Source organism: Abramis brama, assembly GCF_963993115.1.
Source record: "Abramis brama genome assembly, chromosome: 4".
NCBI lineage: Eukaryota > Metazoa > Chordata > Actinopteri > Cypriniformes > Leuciscidae > Abramis > Abramis brama.
The window spans coordinates 25,813,028-25,834,896 of NC_139966.1; the positions used below are offsets into that span (position 1 = coordinate 25,813,028).

At 38.3% G+C, this 21,869-nt stretch overlaps 1 long non-coding RNA gene across 1 annotated transcript in view; it reads left to right on the plus strand.

Annotated features, from left to right (window-relative positions):
• The first annotated feature begins 822 nt into the window (after nt 1–822).
• LOC311082000 overlaps nt 823–21,869 on the plus strand; it is a 44,689-nt gene continuing 23,642 nt past the window's right edge. Inside the window, exons 1-4 of the long non-coding RNA XR_014606076.1 lie at nt 823–1,153; nt 10,612–10,809; nt 11,189–11,430; nt 12,463–12,604. This is a non-coding gene — a long non-coding RNA (uncharacterized lncRNA). The remainder of the gene's footprint in view (nt 1,154–10,611; nt 10,810–11,188; nt 11,431–12,462; nt 12,605–21,869) is intronic.

The following is a 21,869-nucleotide window of genomic DNA, read 5'->3' on the forward strand; positions in this document are numbered from 1 at the left end:
TCCCCTTTAACATTTCTCTGAATTTGGTATAAATGCCTCCCTTTCTCCTCTCTATCCCACTTCTCTTGCCATCTTTTATTTATTTTCTCCCAAATTATGCTTTTAACCTCTGCTTTACTAACATTAACCTGTACTTCTACATTCTCTTTTGTTAGCGCCCTTTTAGCCAGCCTATCTGCCATCTCATTACCTGTAATGCCAACATGTGCTGGCACCCACATAAATTTAACCTGACATCCCATATGACTTAACCTTGTGTTTAATTGAAGTACTTCATACAGGATATCTTGCCGAGCTTTTGAATGGAATGACCTTAAACTTGCCAAGACTGATAAAGAATCAGAACATATTAAAACCTTTTCCTGTCTTACCTTTTCCACCCATTGTAAAGCAATTAAAATTGCCATCATCTCTACTGTATATACCCCTAAATTATTAGATGTTTTTTTACAAATTTCTACTTCTTTCCCTGGAATTGCCACCCCAAACCCTGTTTCTTCTGTCTCTGGTTTTTTAGCACCATCTGTATAAATCTGCATAAATTCACTATAGTTCCCACTTACTCTATTGTTAAATATTCTTTTCAGATTAACTTCTTCCTTTTCTTTCCTTTTCTCCTCATGCACATACCAGTCTACCTCAGGCCATGTCATCTTCCAAGGGGCAATCTCTGGAAAAACTACCGTAGGACTTATTCTAAGATTAAATACTTCTAACTCTTTAGCTACATTATTTCCAATTCGACCAAAGTTTTCCTTTAACTTTCTTCCATTTTCCCAGCAATCCTGCAATACTGCTTTTGTATGTGTTTGGATTCCTCCCACAAAAACTGCATATCAATGTCTTCAGGAGATCATTGGCTATCAGAGACGTCAGTCATTTGCTAACATTGCTCCAATTGGAGTAGCCAAATGTCCGTCAAAGCGAAGGATGGACCGTGTCCCTAATGCGCGGTGACTGGCTCAAGCTGGAGGAAAAACCCCCCTTAAACTCCGTGATTCGCTGAAATCCGCTGTCATTCAAAAGTTCAGGGGTCAGCGGCCATTTTGAAGTCAAAATAGCTGTATTATTGACATGTAATTTGAAGATTTACCATAGTATGTTTCATAGTTGTGAGAGGTCTGTCGGCTAACTTGGAATGCTACTATTCACAGTAAGTGGCTGTTTATTGATATATAAATGTGTTATGGACTAAATACTTCGCTGAATTGATTGTATGGAGCCTTTACAGTGTAACTAAACCATTGTTGTTGCAATGTAATGGATCAGTGGACGAACAGAAGGCTTTTTAGGCAAGTGTCTTCCACTTCCTGTTTGTTTATTTGGCTGTTGGTGGTCTGACAAATACACAGATTGTACCCGCTGTGTTTATTGTATCCTAAAATGGCTTATATCGTTAGAATCACAAGAATCTCAGCTTTCCATAGATATGCGACTTGTAAAAAATTTTTTTTTTTTTTTTTTTTGTCTTTCATCCAGAACTGAAGCTCAGGCTCTACTCTTCAGCACAATGGTGACACACAAAACTCAGCAGAAACTCTTTAAAGGTCCCATTGCATGGATTATTTTATTATTTTAAAATGTTTCCTGGGGTGCCCTTATCATGTTAGTATGTTTTTTAGATCAAAAGTTGTTATAATTTAGAAATAAAAGGCATATTTCATAGCCTGATTTTAGCCTCTGAACGCTCTGTTTGAAGTCTGTGTGAGACTTCAGTAAACGCCCTCTGCTGTGATTGGCTGCTGTGAGACTTCAGTGTAAACGCCCTCTGCTGTGATTGGCTGACATGCTTGCATATGAATTATCTAGCATTACATGTGAAACTCTCTCGAAAACATTTACTATTACAGCTATTATACGTTTTTACTATTACAGCTATCGAGATTAACGAATCGTGAGAAGTTTTTTAAGTATTTAGATCTATTCCCATCACATAAAAGGTTGCAGTGATCCCAGTGGGCATTTGATGTCAATTTAACATCAATGTGACATCAAACATTGATGTCAAAATTACGTCACGAAATAGGTCAAAAATGAAAGTCATATTGACGTCAAAACGTTGATGTCAATTTGATGTCAAGATTTTGACCTCTGCTGATGTCATTTTGATGTTATTTTGATGTCATGCTTTGTTGGCATTTGATGTCAATTCAACATTTATTTGACGTCAAGATGTCATGATGTTGATCCCAGCAGGCACAGGATATAGACTACAGCGTCGGTCAGACGTTGGATTTTGGTTGAAAATGAAAGTGGGGTTGATGTCTAAATCCAGTGTTTGTTTGATGACTTTATTTAATTTCCGGTTTAAAGAAATAATATTTTGTTTTTTAAAGTCACCATGATGGTGGTTAGCGTTTGCTTTAGTTGTGTTCTTGACTCTTGACTTTTTAGTATACATTTTTTTCTGGCTGCTATAATTGTGTTTATAAAGCACATTTGCTGTGGCAAAAAAGCCATGAGAAAATTTAGATCAGGTGATGTTTGCTGTTTATTGATGATGATGTCATCATGTAATTGCCTGAATCCCTGATCTTATTCAGTGTCTAATGTTTTGATTATATAGAACTTGTATTTTTAATGTTGTTTTATAATAGCAGACAATTGATTTTACAGCATGAGAACAATGTTGTTTATCAAATAATATAAAGGATTTTCAAAACATTTAATGCATTATGCAACATAATGCAACTTTTTCCTCTACATTATTACTTAGCCATCAAGAATCAGTGTATGACTCTCAACAATGGTGACAATAAATTAAATGCTTCAGCTGCAGTGCATGCTGGGTACCACCAATCAAAACTCACCCTTATCTCCCAGCATGCATTGCGGCTTTAATAAATTATGCAGCTGGAGTTGATCTGATTATCTGGATATTTTGTTTGATTGTCACCATTGTTGAGATTCATATGCTGTTTCTTGATGTCTGTGTGTGTCTAAGTTCTGCCATAGATTAAAGGTTTTTAAAAATCAAGTATATTTTTTGATAAACAGCATTGTTAGATATGCTGTAGAATCAAATTACTTATATTATGAATAAAACAACGTAAAAACCACAAGTCCTATATAATCAAAGCATTAGACACTAAATAAGATCAGGGATTCAGGCAATTACATGATGATATCATCGTTGTCATCAACACTAAACAGCCATCATCACCTGATCTCTTTTTCTCACGGCTTTTTTAGCTATAACAATTGTGCTTTATAAATACACAATTATAGCAGCCAAAGAAAATTTTAATTTAAAGAGTTAAGGGTCAAGAGCACAACTAACGCAAACGCTAACCACCATCATGGTGACTTTAAAATACAAAATATTATTTCTTTAAACCGGAAATTAAATAAAGTGAGTCTGGTTAGTTTTAAGTGAAGCTGGTAATAAGTGTATGGCCATGCATTTCACCTTTTTGTTTGGTTTATTCCAACCAAAATTCAACGACTGCCCAACATTGGAGCCTGACGTCAAACAAACATTGGATTTAGACGTCAACCCGACTTTCATTTTCAACCAAAATCCAACGTCTGACCGACGCTGTAGTCTATATCCTATGCCTGCTGGGCATCTATTTGACATCAGGATGCCATGATGTTGATGTCATTTTAATGCTATTTTGATATCATTCAATATCAAGCTCCAATATCAGATTAAATTGACCTTTTATAGTATATGCAATTATAGTGTCTGCTGTCATTTTAAACGTGAACTAAATGTAAATATGCTAGGATTTAAATAAATAAAAACACAAATGCAAAATATATAGACCTAGGTCTACAACTTTCAAGATCATTCAGGCTAGGTCTTTTAGATGTTGTCACATTGATTTACAATGAGTAATAAATATACTTTTTTCAGACATTTCAGACATTGTTTTGACATAAATTTCCCATCAATTTGACGTCGTTTCCTGACATCAAATCAACATCGATTTAATGTCAATGATATTGACCTGAGATGTAGGGATCAGAAAAAACATGTCAGATTGATACCTTTGTTAGGCATCTTTACAACCACAAGGAAATAATTACAAAATTTAATGAAAATATGCATATTCATGCATGTCATACATGGTGGTCAAAATCTTGACTATTTGTTGATGTCAAATTGACGTCAAGGTGCCCGCTGGGTAAGGTTGCCGATGAACATGTTATCCTTGTTGGTTTATCAATAAGTGGATAGAAATAATAAGAATAAATTGTATTTAAGAACTCAATGGAGGAATTTGATTCATGTTTCAAAAGATCAATGTTGAAATCTCCAAGAAGAATGCAAGTCCTATTCTTAACACTTATAATCTCCAGCATAGAGGACAAAGCCTCATTAAAAATGTCAATATCATTATCAGGTGGTCGATAAATGCAACCAATAATTACAGTTTGACCCCCAAAACAGACACATTTTGGAATTTCTATAAAAACTGCTTCTGCATCAGTTTCAGAAAAATGAATACTCAGATCTTTCCTTTCAAAGAATTCAAAATCGTCATGAGTAAAAAGAGAAACTCCACCACCTTTTCTATTAGTTCTACAAAAATGTACTGCGTTGTATTGAGGTAAGGAGTAAAATTGTCTGATGTCCTCATTCAGCCACGTTTCAGTCAGAGCAAGCACAGAAAACTGATGTTCTAAAGTTGATAGAAACTGCATGAATAAGTCAAAATTCTTAGGTAGACTACGGATATTCAAATGAAAAGCGTAAAACGTCCTGATTATAATTTGATTTACTTTTGGACAGTGCATTAAATTCAACTTCATTATAATAATGACATGTATCACTTAACCTTAAATTTAAACTATTTTTATCTGGGTCAACCAGGTCATTATATGATCTATCCTCATCAATATCATCTGGATTAAAGACCAAATTACCTGCAGAGAAACTGTGTGAAAATGACATAAAGAGTTAAAAACCAAACAAAAGGCAACAGTTAAATACCTTTACATGTAAGGCATTTTAACTGGATCGAGGAGGATGTACAATCAGTTGGTCATACTTTAGGAAGGCGATGTTCCCCTTTTTCCTCTCTTCTCTAAGTTTAGGAAGCAGTTCCTTTCGCTTCATGCGGACCTTGTCAGAGTAGTCCTCATTGATATAGATGTTTGTGCCTTTTAGGGACTTTGCTCTCTTTAGTATTTCTTGTTTGTCCTTGTACCGAAGAAGTTCAATCAGAATAGATCTTGGTCGTCCAGTAGAATCATATTTCCCAATTCGATGTCCTCTTTCAAATTCAATAGCCTATGCTTTGGTTCTATTTTAAGATGCTCCAGAAAAAGTGTCTTTACTTTTGCTTCGGCTTCAATCCATGTTTCAGACTTTACATCAGGAACTCCATCGATCACAATGTTCTTTTTTCTTGATATGTTATCCATGTAATCCAGTTTACCCGTTAAGCTGTTTAAAGAAGCTTGGTATTCACCAAAACTTTCTGCAATGGCTTGATGTTTTTCTGCCATCTTGCTTGATTTAGCTTTTATCTCATCTACTTCAGCCTGAGAAAACTGGAGACTTGTTTTTAGGTCCTGAATGTCTTTAGTCACACTTTGGACATCTTTGAAAAGGTTGTCCATGCGAACACACATATGCCTCGTTTCCACTGAGCAGTACGGTACGGTACGGTACGGAACGGTACGCATTTATTTGCGTTTCCACTATCAAAAGTTGTGAATGGTACCAAAATGCCGAACCGTACCGTACCACTTTTTAGGTACCCTTCCATTGGGGTACCTAGCACAGTGGAACGGTACTAAAAGGTGGAGCTAGACTCACTGCGGGACGTTGATTGGTTGACAGAGAATCGTCACTTGCGCGTGCTACAAGGGGAATGACAACATAAGAAGCGCCATTTTTTAATATACAGTTTAATATAATACTACTGTTACTGTATCACGAAATGTAATTTTAAGAGTTTTTCAGGCGAGAATGTAGTTGTTTAAAGCTCAAATCTGTGGTTTATTTATAAAGATGATTTTTTTTTCCCCGGTTGTGAGATCCATGCGGTCAGCGGGCACTCGGCGCTCATGTTTCCTGGCTGGATGAGCCTTTCCTCGGCTAGTCTTCTGACGTTCGTCGCTAAGACGCTGACTCCGACGGTAGTGGTTAAACATGAGATATTTCGTCTTGTGTAGACCTAACGGGCGATCTTTGGTCTCGTGAATATATAATGAGTTCCCTGTCAATCGTTTTGGCTGAGGGGAAGTTTAGTTTCATATTAACGTTATAGGCTATTTGTATTTAACTTTACTTGTAATGTTAGACTAGAGCGCTGCATTTGGATATTTGACTGAATTGTTTGCTTTATTTCTTATTGTATAGCTTCTTGTACCTTTTACTTAAACTTTTATATAGGCTATTATTGATAAAACTGAAATTTTACAAAAAGAAATATGGTTTCTTGTCATTTTTTTTTTTACAAGATTATCACTGATGTTTATTGCAACATTTGTACAAACGCATATATTGCCTGGAATATGTTTAATTTTTTTTATTTAAACGAAAAGAGGTAACGTTAGGGTTGTGTTTTAAATTTCGTTTTGTTATAAATAGAATAACGTATAACGTGCAGTGAATAATCAATATGCGTTGCGCATGAACCACATTTGTGTCCCTATAATGTTTAATTTATTTAAATGAAAACGAAAAGAGGCAGAGTGGTGTTTTATAACAGATTTCGTTTTATTGTTGCTTTAAAATGTACATACAGAGTAACAGAGATAACCGGAGTAGCTGAGCGAGCTGAGTGACGCTTTTAAAAACGCGCTGTACCATTTGCATGTAGGAGTCGCACATGGCAAGTACAGACTTTGCGTACTTGATATTGAGAAAAAGCCTAATGTCGGCGCTTGTCTTCTTGTGACAAACATGTCGAGGAGCAAGAACAAGATCTGCTGCATGTCATCCATTGTAGTTTACTATGTTCTTCTTCGCGCGAAAATGACGTCGATCGAAACACCACGCCTATCAAGTAAGGGTACTGTTGGCAGTGGGAACGCTAGCCAGATCATGGTTAACAGACCCGAACCGTACCGTACTGTCCCGTACCGTACCGTACTGCTCAGTGGAAACGAGGCAATAGAGTCCACAATCACTTGAACACATGATTTAAAACTCTTCTCTTGTTGATCAAGAAGTTCTTTAAAATAAGTCTTTAGTTGTTCAAGCATCTCCTGGACCATAGGCAATGACACAGAGTCATCCTCACCTTTTCTTGGCATTTTGATGTTTTCAGAGCTTGATTTGTAAAACCAGGCTGGACCAGCTTGAGTAGGCCTTGTATACAATCTGTCAAATATCACTTTAGTTGTCAACCATCCACCTTTCGTAATCCACAATCCAAATGTATCTTGAAGTATGTTTGGAAAAATATAGGTATGGTTATTCCAAAGTGACGTTCAACCATAAAAATAATAAAATACAAGTTCATTGAGTCTTGCTAAGGCTCATGCTGCTGCCACACAGGAAACAGGAAACAATGAAAACATGTTCTGTGTTAGTGGGGTTAGGCATCCTCAAACTTTTGGCAGAGTATGATCCATTTTTAGCAGAACATATCAGAAAGTTTGGGTGGAAGGGAAAGGGCACTGTGTCCTATTTATCATCAATGACGTGTGAAGAAGTTATTCAGCTAATGGGGCAGAAAATCAAGCAAACCATTGCTAAGGAAATTCAAAATGCGAAATACTTTTCTGTAATTGTAGACTCCACCCCAGACATCTCTCATGTTGATCAACTGACTTATTTTTTGTTTTGTTGATCCTGATGGACATGTGGTGGAGCGTTTTTTGGCATTCGAACCAATAGAAAGTCACACCGGGGAGAGCTTGGCCGACTACATTTTGGCTATGGTTGACAGTCTTGGGCTTGACCTATCCAGTTGTAGGGGGGCAGTCATACGACAATGCAAATAACATGTCGGGAAAGTATAAAGGGGTCCAGGCACACCTTAAACGGAGAAATCCCTTAATGCATTTTGTACCATGTGCAGCACACTCATTACATTTGGTTGGCATTAACGCTGTAGATAGTTGCAAAGTAGCTGGTAGTTTTTTTTTATTTAGTTCAGTCCCTTTATTCTTTTTGCGCATCATCCACACACCGCTGGGAAAGGTCTTTCGTGATACTAACATCAAGATGACATTAAAATCACTATCGGATACTCGGTGGAGTGTGAGTGCAGAGTCTTGTAAGGCACTTTGGAAACACTATGCACAGGTCAGAGAGGCATTGGGTAAAATGTCCAATGACATTCAGGAGAAACGAGAAACTCGCAGCGAAGCTTCTGCGCTGTGCACCGAGCTGGACACTATAGAGATGGCCTTCATGGCGCATTTTTGGAACACTGTATTAGACCGGTTCCAGGCCACGACATAGACATATTTACGGCAACTCGTCTTATTTTATCTCTGCATGAGTTTGTGGCAGCGCAGTGAGATGGCTTTGAAGCATTTGAAAGAGCAGCCATGAATGTGTCCGGCATTTCTCATTGTTACAAGCGTGACATCCGGCGCATAAAAAAGGGCAAAACGGTTTCGGTTCCAAAAACGGTTCTGGGCCGATGTGTGGGCGAAGTGCTGGGAGCTTATCCTTCAGCGACGTCTCACACTCAGTCACCTCATGAATATTAAAATGGTAATGAAAGCACTCGCGCTACTCATATACGTTTTGAGAGAGAGAGAGAGAGAGAGAGACGATCTCGATTCAAACACTCACGCGATCTTATTCCTAAATGACAAAAACTTCACACTGAAACATTCAAATCTGTTTGCGCTGTCGCTGAGAGAGCAGTTGTCAATATGAAACAGCTTTACTTTCACAATCTTTTCAACAACACAGTATCGGTATTTCGGTGTTACAAATATTCAAATGATCACAGAAGTACTGAAATAAAAGTTTATAGTTCGAGAATAAACACTGATATCTACGGTAGCAACCAAAACTGAGTAAATCACCTTTTGAAAGTCGCTTCAAATAGCGAAAATACGCTTCAGAATTTAAATGTATATAATGAGCAAGTACATCATGAATGCCTTTTTTCAAACCGTGTTTTTGTCTTATCCTGAATCACTATAGCAAGCCTGTGATAAGCGTTTATTCTCGGACTACTTCACACCGGCACCGCTGCGGAGTAGCACAGTGCCTGAGTGACTCACCCGCGTCATAGAAATAAACATAGAGAAGTAGCTCCGGCTACAATGTTCTTCCGCAAAACGTTCTGTTTATTTAACTGCTAGAGCGCTGATTCATCCAGTAATGAAGTGAAGTCTTTATGAATCAATCATTCAAATCGAAATATTATGTTTCACCTGTCTAGATCTTACATGTGTGTTCAATCATATTCTACCCCTTCTGAGAGGGTATTCTCCACTGCTGGAGATACAATAAGGCTTAAGCTATAGGAGAGGTCCCAAATTATCCTAGAGAATGCAGAAATATTTATTTTCCTTCAGAAAAATTAATTATTTTTGCAAAAATTGCTAAATAATATGTTGAATTTGTTGACATTACCAGTCTGTTAAACTCATTTGACAAGTATAAGAAATAAACACAAAAAGGATTTTTGCCTTACTACTATTTTTTTATTAGTTGTTTTAATAATTTGTATTGAATGGGAACCGGAACCGAAACCGGAATCGTTTGGCGGAACCGGAATCGGAACCGGAAAATGTCTTACGATTCCAAACCCTAGTCATAATTGACAAACTTACATCCTGTCTTCAACATCGTTTGGATGCTTACAAACACCTGACCGAGCTATTTGGTGCTCTTTTCATGCCTGAACATTTTGACATTACGACAAGCGCCGACTCGCTCTCTGCTGCGTACCCGCTGGATTTGGATAATACCCTGGCAGACGAACTGACCCAGAACAGCTGAAATTAGTTAGTTCAATCAACTCTGAGTTGACTGACTCTGAGTTAAGCGCGTGCACCACAACTATAAAAAGCCATTATCAATGGAGCGCAAATATTAGGAGTCACCATGGCAATAGCGCCAGACAAAAAGAGGTCTGCGTATTTCTCACCAGCAGAACTGGATGAGCTTCTGCAAGCATATGGAGAGTACGAACACATATTATTATTATTTTTTAAATATCGGCTGCAGCAGCGAAGGACAGAGAGTTAGCTAGGGAGAAAATAGTTGCTCGAGTCAATGCATAAGTTTACATTTTAATTACTGTTATACAGTGTTGGGTGTAATTAATTACCAAGTAATCTAAATACTGAAATTTAATTAAAGGGATTACTCTTAATTCTTCTGTAATTTAAAGTAAAATCTGATGTAATTGCATTAGACTATAGAACAATTCTGTATATTTAACATACATTTTTAAAAGGTATATTTTTAATGTAACCTTCTCCCTCTACACACTTTGGTCAATTCAAGAATAATTCATGCAATTGTATATTGTTTATTTGAAAGTGCAGTTTCTTGTCTCTCCTTGTATTGTTCAAGTGGTTGAGGTTGATATGGGATTAAGTAATAAGTAGACCAATACAGATCTTGAAGATCTAAAGATTTGTGTCCAAGATTTGTGTTACATCTTTTTACAAGATGTCTGTTGTTGATCTGTCATTTATCGAGAGAGTCACCGCTCTGTATTTGCTCTGGAGAGCAGAACAGCGGCGTAGGGATCATCGTCATTTGCTCCAGGAGCTGCGCCTGGATGACGGCCGCTTTCAGCGGTACTTCCGCCTGTCCCGCGCCCAGTTCGATGACCTGCTGTCCCGCATCAGAGCGAGGATCACCCTCCAGGACACCAACTACAGGCGCTTTATCCCAGCTGCGGAGCGCCTGTCCATCTGTCTTCGGTTAGTAAATGTATATGATATTTTAAATACAGTATATTCAATATGCTAACATATGCTATCAATGTTTTTTTAAACTGATACTCAGTTAACTGACATTAAAATATTCTCTTGGCAGACGTGACACTGTCATGTTTCTCTGTATAAACACAGTGATCTTTCTAGTGATACTGAGTTAACTGCTATAACCTAGACATTAACCTAGAAATTAAATATCTCTATCTGTAAGCAATATGTAGTGCTTGATTATTGTCTATATGTAGTGCTTGATTATTGGCATTTTAATATACCATAAACCATTTAATAGTATACCTGTTGATTGTATAGTTTAATATGTAACTACAAGTGTACTTGTAATAATATTTATAACAATGTTTTCTAGGTTTCTTGTCACTGGGGACTCATTCAGGACGATAGCGTTCAGCTACAGGGTTGGTGTCTCCACAGTGTGCCAGATCGTCGCCCAGGTAGTGACTGCCAACATAGCTGTGACAGGCTGGTGGTGGAGAACGCCTTTGGCATCCTCTCCTCACAATGGAGGATGTACAGCCGCCTCATCGAGGTCCACCCTGAAGTTGCGGAGAAGTGTGTGAAGGCGACGTGTGTTCTCCACAACTTCATGAGGTATTCGGAAGGGAGAGAGGCACCTGCTGTGAGGGGCGCGGGGCATGCTGGAGATGAGCAAAATTGTTCCAAATTTAGCACAGTTTTCCATTGCATAAGTATATCATTTAAATTTATAATTTTCCTTAAGATGAGGCGGCATGCTCTGTACAAAAGGCAGAAGGCATAGGAGGAAGTGCTCGTCTGCGGTTAGTGGTGGTGGGAGTGGCGGTGGGGGTGTTGGAGGTCGCGTCGGAGGTTGCGACAGGAGCGCAAGAAGTCGCTGCTCCACCTCCGACGGACCATCCGGTGACCGCTCACGGGGCCGCCGATGAGCTCTCCTCCTCTGTTGGCCTGTGAAAATAAAAAAATACAACACACTATGTAATTTACATAGGCTTCTTTGATTTTAGTTATTTGAGTTATAATGTTATTATTATTTTGACTGCTTTTTTATAAGATTTTTTATTTAATTTGTTTTTCTTTATTTGAAAGTATATTGGGCTGGATTAATGAAAATCTTTTTAAGAAAGAAGTTAAGAAAATTCTTAAGATAAATTGTTCTTTGAAAAATTCTTAGGCACTCAGATATTTTCTTAAAAAAACATTCTTAATTTTGATTTCCTTAAGAAGAAAATGACAGGCTTTCCTGTTACTTGATTTAAAGTATCATACAAATGGGTGTTTAAAAGGGGAATGAGGTACAATAGGATGTTATCCATGCACAAATAAGGATATGAATCATGTTTGAACCAATGTAAATGGTTGGTACAATTGTGAAACATGTTCTTTCTGTCAATTCTTTATCATTAAAGCATGTTTTAGTAGATTGTGCTGGTTTTAACCTGTGAGAAACTTTTTAACAATGTTAAATCAAATATATTTGTAAGTTTTTATAGTAAAAAATATTTTTTCTCACCATGAATATAGAACAAACAAACAATGATGATTGTGCAAAACATTTAAAACTTTGTTCTTGAGAGCTGTGATTCGATTCTTAATGTAGAACTTAATGGCCAGCCAATATCTGTTTTTAAGTGCTACTTTCTCCAGTTCAAGGCACTTATCACAGTCACTTTTTCCTGGAACACGGCATGAAGTGATGATTCTGATGAAGGACATCATGTGCTTTTCGACAGCGAGGATCTCCTCTTTCTCCCACATCCTTCTCTTGAAAGGCTGACGACCTGTACAGGTTGGTTATAACAAACAAATAATGTGGCACATAAACATTACAGTTTTTAGCAGTCAATCTTTAAGATACAGTAACAAAGTTTGATATGAAACAGACGAAGGGCATATTGATCAAAATGTAAATAATTTTGAGATATCTAAAAAGTTAACCTTTATTCCTCTTTTGGGACTTGTGATGCAAGGCTTGTGGAGGTGTTATGGTGCCCTGCTGTGGTGCAGAGCATGTGAGCGGAGTGGAGCGGTGAGAATCTCCGCTCATCGCTCACGGAACTGTTCACCCCTCCGCTTCCCCGCTCAAAGCTACATCAGGCCGCTCCGCTCATTATCGCTCAGCGCATAACGAGGTTTGCCCCCCGCTCGCTCCAAAAAAGGAAAAAAAATCTACATGTATATCACTTTTAGCTTAGACCACAGCCTTACCTCCTAAAGAACTAATGAGTAACAACAACATTTTTCAAATAGAAATGTTTTATTTCAAATTACAGGCCTATGTAAGAAGGAATATAGCCTACACAAAAAGTCCTGTAAAATTAAATGAATAAATGGGCCTAATAATATAAATAAAAATTATATAAACAAAAATATGATACATTTTTTAAAAGTAAATTAACCATAAGGCCAGAATTTTGATAAGTGAACTTCTGCGCAACGCGCACGATTAAAATTTAAATTGGCTTCCATACACACAAACTGCTGTAAAATTAAACGAATAAATGGGCCTAATAATATAAATATTATTACGGACGACACAAATTCGGCTAAATAAAACGAACCATTAGGTCTACTTGAATGAAAAAACGAATTTGTTTGAATATTACGCTATATTTAATTTACACTTTGTTACAAGTTACCTATTCAATTTGCTAACCTTTTGTTTTCTTCCCAGCGTTTTCTTCCCCCATGTGTCTTTTGAGATTCCAAAATGAATCTTTGCTGACTGAAACGATGTCTCCACATTCGTTTTCTTGTACCACATTATCATTGTTAGTTAGTTATATTAATAGTACACCTGACCTGTATGACTTCTCATTTTCCTTTTTGAAGTAGCCTACTTTTTGAACTCCATTATTGAGCCGAGTTTTGACTGAAAATAGTCTACTGTTGATGACTGTGCAAGACAGATGGATCCTGGTTTAGGTTTGACTGAGCATGCTTCAGACTCGTGGTGTGAGCGGAGCGAAATTGGAGCGGGAAATAAGGCGACGCTCCGTCCTTTTAAAAATGCCGCTCTGCGCTCTGTCCAAGATCCGCCCGCTCCCGCTCCACTCCGCTCACATGCTCTGCTGTGGTGCAGCATCGCTATGACTGACATCTGGCACTGCTGTGTCATTCTCTTCCCTCTGAGTAGTTGTAACCTGACTCTCTGAAAACCAGAAAAACACAAAATGCAGAAAATAAAAATTAAGACGTATTAGTCATACAACAGTAAATTAAAAGATGGCCCAAGCCGATCCTAAATATATAATCAGTATCAAGGCCAATCTGGGCATTTTTTAATGGAGCATTCAAACTTTCATAACAGTACTGTAGTGGAGCGGCTAAGTGATATAATCGTTCAGTTTATGATACAAGCGTGAAAATTGGCATGAGCAGTCTCCATGGGTCACTTGACAAGAAAATTGTCCGAGCCCCTTGAAATTTCAAGATTTTAAATTTTTCAAGATGGCTGACACCTTAGTGGAGCAGTTAATTGATATAGTGGTTTATTTGGTGATACAAGCATGAAAATTGGCATGAGCAATCTCTGATGGTCACTAGACAATAAGCCACCCACAGCTACTTGAAATTTCAAGATGGCGGCCATTTTTCAAGATGTCCGACACCTTAGTGGAGCAGTTAAGTAATATAGTGGTTTATTTGGTGATACAAGCATGAAAATTGGCATGAGCAGTCTCTGTGGGTCACTTGACAATAAGCCACCTACAGCTACTTGAAATTTCAAGATGGCGGCCATTTTTCAAGATGGCCTACACCTTAGTGGAGCAATTAGGCTCATGGCAATTTTCATGCTTGTATCACCAACTAAATGATTTCTTAAGCCTAATTGCCCCACTAAGGTGGTGGCCATCTTGAAAAATGGCCGCCATCTTGAAATTTCAAGTAGCTGTAGGTGGCTTATTGTCAAGTGACCCACAGAGACTGCTCATGCCAATTTTCATGCTTGTATCTCCAAATAAACCACTATATCACTTAACTGCTCCACTAAGGTGTCGGCCATCTTGAAAAATGCCCGCCATTTTGAAATTTCAAGTGGCTCGGACAATTTTCTTGTCAAGTGACCCATGGAGACTGCTCATGCCAATTTTCACGCTTGTATCATAAACTGAACGATTCTCCCAAACATAAGTACTTAGCCGCTCCACTACTGTGCTTGTTGACTGAACTCTGTTTTGTCCACCACAGTCTGCTAGTGATGCAAAAGTGAAAAAATGTATGTGGATAATTCACATTCACAATTTGGGCGGAAGCTCCACTCTAAGACACTGTTTCTGTAGTTCCAACAAGGTGTGAGATGTCTTCATTGTAACTGAACATGTATATTTCAGTAATAGCGTTACCCAAGTTAATCATTCATATTACATCAGTAATTACAGTTTATCAAATAAAGATTTTTGAACAAGGACCTTAAGTATTTGGATCAAGTAGCTAGAAAAAAAAGGTGTGTCAAAGTCAGTATCTATAGCTTTTATTTCATTGTTTCAGATACATATTTTAATCAATATTTAGGTAAAAGTATCTAAGTAATGGAGGAGGTAGGAGGGAAAAGAATGACTGTTAGTGAAATGTAATTACACAATGTAATTCATTCGATCCTGACACGCTCCCAATTACGCCAAAGAAAAACATGTATGAGACATTAAGTGTTCATGTTGAAATCTGTGAAGAAAAATTAAATAAGTAGGGCTTTCAAAGTTAACGTGATAACGAATTAACGCAAATTCCTTTTAAAGGCACAATTTTTTTTGTATACATGTATGTTTGTTGTTATTGTTCTCCGCCTGGTTGGGCCATGAGTTTGTGTTGCCGCCAAGCAAAAGTATTTCATATGATTACTCGACGAATCGATGTAATAATTATGACCGTCGAAGAGGTGCAGCAGTACCGCTGTGTATGGCGAGCAGAAACAAACCTCCTTGAGCAGAAATGGGCCAGTTCACACCAAAGATTCGTGACTTGCAACTCCCGGCAACGTACCAGTCTGCAACTTTCTAAAACCTACACCGCTGCAACAGTACCAGACAGCGTATCGTTTCCATAGCAACGACTCTTCATGCATCTGTTCTGACCGTGGCTTTTTGTATAGAATCAGAAACAGAGTTTGTGTGCAAGATAACTTTGTGAATTGCTGTTGAAACAGGTCACATCTTTGTTCTAAAACCAGCTGCTAGCAACTTGACAAGCAGAAACATAAAAACATGTCATGTTGAAAAATATCCCTTTAAGGTACATTTAGAACAGATAAAAAAATGCACTATTAATCTGCGAATAATCGCGAGTTAACTATGGACAATAAATATTTTAATTAATTGACAGTCCTAATAATAAGTACCTTCGGGATCAATGTTGATGTCATCCAGTGTCTTGCCCTTGAATTCTGCCAGGCATCCCTGATCCAGAGCCATGAGGACTTTGCTAATTTTTGCAAGTTGGAGGGTGCCTTCAGGAAGTCTATAGAACTGCCGGTGCACTCTAATATCATGGCCAAGAAAATCCGCTAACTGATCCAGCTCTGTATTACTGAGGTTGAGAACTTGAGACAGTGTTCCTGTTTGTTTGCGTAGAAGTGAGACTTTCAGGACTTTTTGCACCACAGACCTTGGCAAAGCAGATCAAGCAGATCCAGTCCTTGCTTCATCACTGGGGTCAAAAGCACAGGAACTTTTCTTCCCCTTTTTCCTCTCATCTCAATCCTGCCGAAATGCTGATAGAGTTTCTTCTCTAGATCTGAGAGGGCTTCATCCACATCTTCATGTGGGTCTGATGGATTTTGACATACATATGCAGAAAGGGTCATTTCTGACACCTCCCCAGCTCTTCGTCGATTGAACAAAATGACTTGTGCCAAAATGACCTTTGCCAGTTTTGCCCACGTCTGGGGGGATGCCTCTGTAGACCGTTTACTGTGAAGATCTTGTTGTTGCACATCCAAATACAAATGGAGAGTCTGGACATCTTTTGTGAATGGAAGCAACAGAGGAGTATTCCACTTAGACTCCTGAAGTGTTCTCAGTGATGCGGCTGATATCAGTTCGTTCCATCTGGTTTCATACACTCTGCGGAATGTACGAGCGTCTTTTGCAGCACTGTAGTCGTTCTGTACATTTGCACGACTTTCAAGAAGCATTGAAATCTTCGTCAAGTTGTGTCCAATTTTGAGAGCTAGACTTGGGCACCTGTATGCATGGGTTTTACTGTCATAGCCTGCTAGGTGTTTTACTGATTCCACAACTTGCATAAACTTGGCAGGTTTGATGTGATCTTTAATGGTCTTCAAGGAAGTGTTTTTTCTTGAGCATATCAGAAGCCTTCCTAGCTCTCTCAGTTTCTGACGGATGTATGCCAACATCATATCCAAGCCTGTTATACAAATGCTCACCATACTCCATGATACAGACATCCGATTTCAGTACAGAATAAACTTCATCTTGAACCATGTTGTTTAGCAGCTTCCAAAATTCCACCTTGACACTAGGTGGTGGAGGTGCAGCAAATGCGCAGAGGGCCTGGACACGAGTTTTGCCAGGTTTTTGTGGAACACTCGGCTTGAACTTGCAGATCATCATGTGCCGCCAAAGAACGTTCTTTGTGAAGAAACCATGACAATGTATACAATGCAGGAAATTCTGTGCTTGACAATCCTTCCTTGGTTGCTTGCGAGGAACAAGATTTCCAACACCAGCATTTAATACATCCACATTGTGTGCAAAGTTGCCTGTTTCTCAAATATTCCATATGCATTCGTCTTTCTTTGGAGCCTTTTGGAAAGGACAGAGCCTGTGCAACCTCTGGTTTATCTTTATGAGCATGCTACAAATGCCTTGCCATTTTTACGAATCCCACCCTACAGTACAAACAGTATTGCTTTTTGTTGTACATTCTTGACCCATTCTCCTTTTTACAGACAGCAGGTATGGAAAGTGAACCATCAGCTACTTCTTCTTCTGTGTGGAGGGAAGAGGCACTGTTAGGAAGATCTTTCTCCAGATCAGGTGTTGTATTCTGTAATACAGATTCAGGGTCTCCCCCTCCACTCCGTTTTGTTGAGTGACCACTACTTGCTTGTGTTGTATGGTAGGATGCACGTCTTGAACTGCTTGAACATCGCCTTTTATGTCTCATACCAGAGTTGCCCCCTCTTCTTGAAGGTGAGCGTCCTCTGTTAAGGATTTGCTTTGAAGACACATCGTTCAGTTCTCGGATGTCAGCATACTTCCCTAGGATTGGAAATCTAAGCATGCTCTCTTTCTGACTGACTGGTTGAATGACTTTGCTTGTGTCTGTACCTTCAGATGAATCCTCACTACTCTGAGGAATATATTCCTCTCCACTGCTGTCTGAGGTGAGGTCAAAAAGCTCATCTGAAGCAAACTCAACCTTTCTGTTCATCTTCAGAAAAGAAAAAGTGAAGTCGAAGTCAGCACACTGATTAAACATTACTTTTGTGTTACGTACAAGATGCTAAGTATGTTAAGTATGTACATCCATCTTCTACATTGTGAGTTGCTTACCTGTATGCTTTTGGTCCTCCTCAGCCTTGGAATAGAATCTCTGGTGGGTGGGGCTTTGTTCGAACTCAGAAGTTGGACACCATGTCTAGAGTGTTGAAAAGATATGTAATTAACATTTAAACCCAAGGACAAGGGAAAAATAGGTACTGAAAGCAGAACCAATAATGTCTGAGCTTATTGATACTATATTTCGGTACCCATTCCTATACAAATACATGCAAATTCTCAAAAAAACAATACCTGGCAGCTTGAATTAAACTGGTCATGATTTGTGCTTGGACTCTGAGATTCATCAGAATCTGTGTAGTCCACCAGGGAAGGATTCATTCCAACTTTGTTCATTGAAGGTAAGGGTTCTGGATCGTGTGAGCACTATAGAACATCAAAGAAAGACATAAGATATGAATGACAACACACATACATAAATGTATACCTATGTACATCAAATGGTATTTCAAAAACATTGGAAACCCACACTTAATCTTCATATTTTTCAATAAAACAGACATGTGGCATACAAATGGTTTAAATATATAGCAAGGACAATACTGTACTTTTAGAAGTGGAAATGACTAGGGCTGAACCTGAATATTCCATTGTTGGGTAAACATTCGATTTTCAAATTGAGATTTAAATATTGGAGGGTTTTTTTTTTCGCGCGCCTGACCTCCGCTCACAGCAGTGAACGTAACCTCCAGTTCACATCAAAGGGAAAACAAAATGAAGTCCTCAGCTGTGTTAATTGCTTAATTTCATTACAGATCAAAACAGTCATATAGCCTACATTTTAACATTAATCAATAGGCTAAACTGTAGGCTTCAACAATATAATGAACACATTTAAATAATTATATTAGGCCAATTGTAGAGGAAGAGCATTTACTTGCTATAATAAAAGTTAAAAGTGAATTATGCATAATAACGCATTGTTTAGTTAAGTGTTAAGGATCCCGTCTGCTCTCCGCCAGGACCCCCGCCCAGCTAAACTATTCCTGGATTCTGCTCTGGATCTACTGGATCAGACTCTCTCACTCTGGACTCTCAGCTACGGTTACCCCTGTTCTGAACAGCAGCCACCAACCCGGTTCGGCACGCATCTATTTTCACTCTGCCTCGCTCTTCACCCGCACAATATTAGATCCTTTTAACCCTGCAATAAATATTCCTCTTTTATGTACTGTAACTAATCCCTTTCTTAGTCCTGCACTTGGGTCTGCTAGCCTTGCCATAACAAAGTTTTGGTAATAATCACTTAGTTTGCCTAGCTATGAGAATAAATAAAAGGAGCGCTCTCTCTTTTTCTCTTTCACACACACACACACACACACACACAGAATTACGCACCCATGCCTGCCGTAATATCTCCCCCATTCAATTCTCCTTCACTCATGTCACTGGCAGAACTTACTGGGCATTTATCATTCTTCTGCTGTTATATCTATTAAATGCTGGTGAAATGACAGCCTGCTTTTAACAGACGTTTAAACAATCGGCAAAACGGGACTGCTGACAAAAGCACAGAAGATGTTCAAAAAAGACAAAAATATAGCTGCAGGACAGCTACCTGTGAAAAGTAGGTGCATGATGGGATTTCATATCGTTTGTCCAGTGCATTCAGAAGCTTCCTGAAGCCTTCTCTTTCTACTGTGTAAATGGGCATATCTTTGGCCAAATAGAATGTAATAGCATAAGTGATTTCATTATGTCCCTTTGAGCTTGCATCGTACAACTTGTCCCGTCCTCGATATGTTAACTTAATATCCTGACGGCCAGCTAAACTTTTTCCCCACACCAAGACTCTGAAGATTAATTCTTAGTTCCACAGGTTTATTGGAGTTAAGGAAAATAGTGAAACTGCAACACACAAAACAAATTACACATGAATAAAGGCTAATTTGCACAATTACTGTTACATTTTTGTTGTACTCATTTTAACACTAATACAGAAATACATGTGAACTACATTCTGGTCATTATAGCACCTTTACAGTGCAGCTCGTAACAAATTAACACGTGAGAGCTATATATGCATAGCCTACGTGAGCTCAAACCATCGGCAGATTACACTTTACAAACTTACAATTATTGTCAAAAATAACGAATAATACTTCCAGAATAATCTCACAAAACAAAGTATACATACCGACGATGCTACGTCAGACATGAGAAGTAGACAGATGCGATTGAAGCGCCATGAAAATAAACTCGAGCAAACCGCTGAAACGCGCATGAAGTGCGTGAGTATTTACTTCCCAACTACGGATCGCGTAATAGGACATTTAGCACAGCGCGATCTTAAAGTGACCATGACCTAAATACAAACACATGAAATGTATATTCCTGGAACACATTAGAACTCTGAAATGCTGACTAAAAGTAAAGCATGTTAATGTAACTTTAAACTTAATGCTTATTTAAGTTTTCTTACTCATAACAAAACACAACTAGCAAAAGAACTTGCTAGTGATGTTTATTTGGCTAGCTCTGGGATATTAACAGCGACAGCTTTGAAGAGTTTTTGTTGGAATGGTATTACTAAAGTCTGAACCAGTGAAAGACATTGAGAGAAACTAGTACCTGTGTCTTGAAGCAGGACGAACTCTGAGGAGTCTGCTCGGTTGTTCTGAAGATGTCAGCCTCAAAAGACTCAGTGGCATCCGATTGTTTGTCCTCCTGAAGAATGAGTTAAACATTATTATTGAGTAGATGGTCAGCAGTAGCATTACTTCAGTGCAAACACAACATAGACACATGTGAGAGACAGGAGACATGCATGTGGTGGCAATGTTTACATGTTTCCTGTATCTGAGGCTAAATCCAAGTTACTTTTGATGGGTTCAAGTTGGCTGTGATTTCTGTCATATGTATGTTGCCTGCTATAAGACAGCTGTAACCATTACAGTTGAGGAAGTAGTAACAGTGAAGTGTGGCAGGACTGAATTCACCTGTAGCCAACAGCTAGTTCAACTTGGAGAAAGCAAACTGATCTCAAGTTCAATGACACATGTTGTAGAATGTATATTTTTAGACTTTAGAAGTTTCAATAATAGGTACAAAGGAACTGTGGTTGTGTTAGGACACTTGAGGTAAGTGTAATATACACATAATGTATATCTATAAAATGTTTTAAATTGATTTGGTCTTTTAGATGATGATTTGATGATTCAATCTTTTAAACATTGTTTAGAAGTTATCCTGAACTAGGATTACTTAGGAACGTTATGACCCTCTTCATTTTGCAGTGTGGATGCTTGTGGTCATCATTAACCAGTCGCCCAAGGCTACAATCTTCTCTAGCTGCATCAACACTTTGGAAAGGTGACAAACCAAAAAGGTACAGATTAGGCTTAATAAAATTACATTATGATTGAAATTTTTTCGTCAGTCCTCAAAAAGAAAACTTCAGATACACAACATAAGCTGCTAAATGATGGCTAAAGTTGCAAAAAACAATACAATTTTTATCACATATTTGTTTGCGATATGAACTCAATTGATAGGAAAAATTCCATCTAAGCTTTACCTACATGTTTTTTC